Here is a 6000-nt window from a genome sequence, read left to right on the forward strand (position 1 = left end):
AAGATATTCGAATAGTTCGAAAAATGAAAAATTTGTTCATGTTTCCCAAAATTATAGATTACAGTGGGAGCAGAATTAATAATTTTTTTGACACTATTAAGTACTCTTCACTTTCTTCTTCTTCTTCATACGTTAGGACAAAGTCCTGTGTTTTCTACAATCACTGCGTTCGGTATATGCCCACCGGTGCGGAGCGTGCGGTGTAAGGTGTAAACACTGTAAACGGTTGATAGGTCACGTGACCACGGTGCAATAGGTGCGTACTTGATTTGTCGAACGATGGCGGAGCTAACGGAGCTGATATCGGAGAATTTTTGAATGTGTTTTGTAAAAAGAAAAAAAGCAATTTCGTCGATTGAAATTATTGGAGACGGCCAGACTAGATCTAATTTGTCTCCTCGTGATATCAGGATGTATTCTACATAATGTGTTCATCTTGAAAGAGTTGAAAGGAGATAATCCTGAGGATATTGTTGATGAACCACTTAATGAGAAAGTTGGAAATTTTGTAGACATCGAAAATGTATCATCAATCAGGGAACCAATTAGAAGAGAGTAAATGGAATTTTATAATATATTCTTTGAACATGGATGAAAGATTTCTTCACTGAGATACAATTATGTACTTCGTAAAATAAACCTTTATTTTTAATAATAATATTTGTTTCCTAAATGCCTTCAACATATACCAACATAAGAAAAAACTCCAAATATATAAAAAGATTTTGCATAATAAGCTTATATTTCATGAATATTGTATTTCCAAAATTCTCAGATTCGTGCATGATGTTCAAAGACAACCAATGCATGTACCTATTTTCAAACCAATCCTTAATTTCTACTTTTTAGGTTCAAAGCTTAATACGATCTACCGGATTTCAAGAGAAAATTAATATAATCAATGTGTACTCAAGTATAAAAAATTACATATGTGAATCGACAGCCATTTTTCAAAAAAAAAAAAATAATAATAATAATAATCTAGCAAATAAAATTGGAACTGATTTCAACTGTTATATTAAATTTTGAATGAGAAAATGAAAAATTTTAAATGAGTGAATTGAATTGAATGGAACACTTTAGTGAAGATTTATTTTATATGGCTTGAGATTTTGAATATGAAAATGATATAAATAATGAAATCTATAAGAAAAATTAATTTTGAAGCGAATGAAAATGAACCTGAACGGCAAGGATGAATCGAAATTTGGTTGAAAGAAAAAAGAATCTTTGTTGGGCAGAGGAGATTGCAAAAAAAAAATATATACATTTTGAAATATATAGGTATCTTACCTCAATTTTTAATTGAGTTTCACTAAACCAATAGAAACTATGAAATATTAACTAAATCTCAAAATTTAATAGCAAAAAAAATATCTATATCAAGAACTCAACTCTGATGACTTATTTCATTCACCAGACAAAGCAGAAAAGAAAGAAAAAAATCTTCGAATAACCGATTAATATCTTATCAGATTGAAAACATGCGCCCATCTGCAAATCTGAATTCTTCGATACACGTACAAATGCAGTGTAATGAATAAATTTAAATTTCAAAAAGAAAGAAAGTTGTAACGATCGTATCGTTACACATCTCCTCTACCCACCAAAAAAAAAAAAAAAAAATGAGTGCATAAAACCCTGAAAGTGGCAAAAATTTTAATGTTTAAATATTGAAATAGAAATTAATCATATTCGAAACAAGTACCCATCAAAAATAGAAAGGAGACATGGTATGCTAGATGGTCAGCAAACCTATTGGACAGTGCGCTACAGGAAGTTTGTGTCTGTACCCTCTTCAGTCCAATAAAAAAAATATATATTACTAATAGACATTACCATATACAGGGTGTTTCCTGAACATGCGGCAAAAATTCAGGGGGTTGTTTCTTGGACTATTCTAAGAATATTTTGTCCTTTGATGATTTTTGAAAAACCTATTTGTTTCGAAGATATAGGGGAAACAAAATTTCAGATAATAACATTTTATTATGAAAAATTACATGAAAATTCAACTCAACCTACAAAAACTGTTGAAAATGACCACCTCTAGCCAGCATACAAGCATCCAATCTTCTCCTAATTGACTGCCGAACCCTTTCAAAAACACCAGGATCATTTCTTATTAAGTTACACCCAGCAATGATCCGATTTCGCAAGTCTTCCACATTTTCTACTGGAGTGGTATAAACTAATGATTTTAGATGGCCCCATAGGAAATAATCTAAGGGGTTTAAGCCGTTTTTAGTAATTGGAATGTTGTTGAACAAATTTAAAAATAAATTGTACCTACTTAGTAAACACAGTGCGGTACGCATTTTTATTTAAACTATTATTAATTTTAAAAATATGAAAAATGTTGTTCGCCCTGTATCTTAGAAACAGAGAGGTTTTTCAAAAATCATCCAGGGACAAAACATGCTTAAAATAGTCCAAGGAACAACCCCCTGAATTTTTGCCGCATGTTTAGGAAACACCCTGTATAAAAGATATTTGTCCCCACATCAGATTTCTAAACAAAACATACAATTATAATAACGAATCACAAATAATTCAAGGTTATTTCATGACGCTCTCAATGATATGAGTAGCTAAAAAGAGAACAGTTTTACGGTTCTTCTTTAATTTGGTTTGAAAAGTTCTAAAATAAACCACTCAGTGAACAGTTCAAGGTTGGCAGCATATAGCTTCAAGAATATATATATATATATATATATATATATATATATATATATATATATATATATATATATATATATATATATATATATATATATATATATTTTTTTTTAATTCACACTTATTAGTGGGTTTTGTAGAGTTATCCGGACGCCAAGGCATCAAGGATAACCCTCTTTTTGATCAATGGGGGTATACGACCTTCCGTATATATATATATATATATATATATATATTGTCTCCACGATATATATATATATATATATATATATATATATATATATATCGTGGAGACAATATATATATATATATATATATATACGGAAGGTCGTATACCCCCATTGATCAAAAAGAGGGTTATCCTTGATGCCTTGGCGTCCGGATAACTCTACAAAACCCACTAATAAGTGTGAATTAAAAAAAAAAATATATATATATATATATATATATATATATATATATATATATATATATATATTCTTGAAGCTATATGCTGCCAACCTTGAACTGTTCACTGAGTGGTTTATTTTAGAACTTTTCAAACCAAATTAAAGAAGAACCGTAAAACTGTATATATATATATATATATATATATATATATATATATATATATATATATATATATATATATATATATATATACACAACCAATCTGACTCTCCTCCCTACCACCCTTTTCATAATATAATTTATAACCCACGACCAAATAGGACATCAGATCAGAACGACATTAAAAGATAGAAAGAACAACAAAAAACCAAAGTTGGGCGCCAGTGAGATACTATCTCACACTCAAAATACTACACAAGGTAAAATTATTGGTGCTAATTCGAATCGATTACAAAAAGAGAAAATCTGAAAATATTGTGAATCTAAACAAAAGCAGTTGAAAAATCTATCCAAAAATTAGTTTCACTGAATAGTAACCAATCGCTTCTGACAAATTTCGGACAGACAGAATATTTATGCAAACTTACATACCCAATGCATAATCTCTATGCCAAAATAACCAAAAATATGGGAATTCCATATTCATAACTGAAAGCCCCAGCTAAAAGCTGTCTGTCCAAGTTTATCAATTGAGAAAATTCAAAAATAAAAAAAAACACTAAGCTGAAAATCAAATAAATGACCTCAACATACAAAAAATGTGAACTAATTAAAAAAAATGAAAATTATATTTGGCACTAATAATTGTCGTTCTGATCATCAGTACCACTATCACTAATATCCAACTTCAAATGGCTAACATGAAAATTACCCAGGTCATTTCCATTGAGATCCCTCAAATTGTATACCAAGGGTGAAAGAACTCTATGAACAACACAAGGAATATACTTAGGTGCTAACTTAGAGGAAAAATCATTAGCTGCATGGATAACATAAAATTCTTCTTCCAAACCCTGTCTCCCACTCGGAATCTGACATCCCTACGTCTTAAATTATATCGACCCTTATTTAATTCATGCGAATGCAACAACCGCTTTCTGATATCCTCGAATAGTTCAGGGACTTTAAGCTGAACTTCGGGGTCTAATACATTCCCAGAAATATCTATAAAATTATTATCTCTTTCCGAAATCTTTCCATAAAATGAACCATCAGTTGGGACGTTCCTCATAAAACATAAATATGAATAACTTAGTGACCTCATGTTTAGCTAGGCGAATAGCTTGTGCTATTTGATGGATATTTTCATCCCTGAGTTTGTGATCATCCTGTATATAAGATCTTATAGCAGTTACAATAATAGTCTTATTGACTCTTTCAGTTGGGTTCGCCTGTGGAAAATATCGAGCATTGAACCAAATTTTCTGTACTTCATATTTATTCATCAAATTTTTGAATTCACTAGGAATAAACTGAGGTCCATTATCGGCAACGAAAATTTGAGGTACTCCGAATATCAAAAATACATTATATTCTAGGAATTTCACGATAGACTTACTAGTTGCTTTCGCTAAGGGATGTATGAAGACAAATTTGGTGAACCAGTCAGTTACTACTAAAAGATATCTATTGCCGCTTTTCGATCTAGGATAAGGTCCTAATAAATCAGCCGATATTAATTGAAATGGAAAACGTATGTCTCTATTTTTGCCCATAAGTCCTGCCTGAGGAAGATTACTACTTTTACAAGAAGCACAGACTTTACAGTTCAAAATATAGTTTCTCACCTGTTTCCTCATTTTTGGCCAATAATATAGTTGTGATATACGTGACAATGTTTTATAAATACCCAAATGAGCAGCAAGAGGATCATCATGATACATTTTCATGACTTCTTTCCTATGAGGACATGGAATGACAATTTTCCATTCTGGAGAATCGTCACAAAGTCTAGATTGAGGAAGTATATGCTTGTATAAAACTTCACCTTCTACTTTGAAATCGGGATACATTTGAGGATTTTTCTGTACTTCACACAGCATACGTCGATACCAAGTGTCAGTTTTCATATCCTTCAGATCAAGCACAGCAATCTCGTCTTTATGGCTTTCCGGAATTCTGGATAGAGAATCTGCCACTTTATTGAGAGAACCGCTTCTATGGACGATGTCAAACTTATGTTGTGACAACTTTGTTATCCATCTGGCTAAACGTGGAGATGGATCCTTCATCGAATTCAACCACTTTAAGGATGAATGATCAGTGATAACAGTAAATTCAGTACCTTCAATGTAAGGTCTGAATTTATCGATAGAGAAAGCTATAGCCAATAGTTCCTTCTCTGTAGTGGTATAATTTTTTTGGAATTTGTTAAGGGACTTACTGCAGTAAGCTATAGGATGCTCAAAGCCATTTTCTTCCTGGAATAAAACTCCTCCTACTCCATAATTACTAGCATCAGCAGCAACGAAGAAACGTTTTGAGAAGTCAGGACTGGCAAGTATTGGAGCAGTAGTCAACATTTTCTTAATGTTTGTGAATGCTTCATCAGCCTCCGTTGTTCAAACGATAGGTTGCCCCTTCTTTCTTCCTTTGAGAAGATCGATGATAGGAGCGCAGATTGTTGAGCTATTCTCCAAAAATCTCCTGTAATATCCAATTAAACCAATTAATCGTCTGACTTGAGTAGTATTTGTAGGAGTGGGATATTCTAATACTGCCTGAACTTTATCGGGGTCTGTTCTCAGCCCATCCTTATCCACAACAAAACCAAGAAAATTCAATGAAGACCGACAAAATTTACATTTATCGAAATTAACAGTCAAGTTAGGGTTATTAAGTTTTGAGTGAAGTTCCTTCAACACACGTATATGACTTTCGAAATCTGGGGTTACTACAACAATATCATCAATATAATAAAATACCCAAGGT

Source organism: Harmonia axyridis, chromosome 1 (genome assembly GCF_914767665.1).
Source record: "Harmonia axyridis chromosome 1, icHarAxyr1.1, whole genome shotgun sequence".
NCBI classification, from domain to species: domain Eukaryota; kingdom Metazoa; phylum Arthropoda; class Insecta; order Coleoptera; family Coccinellidae; genus Harmonia; species Harmonia axyridis.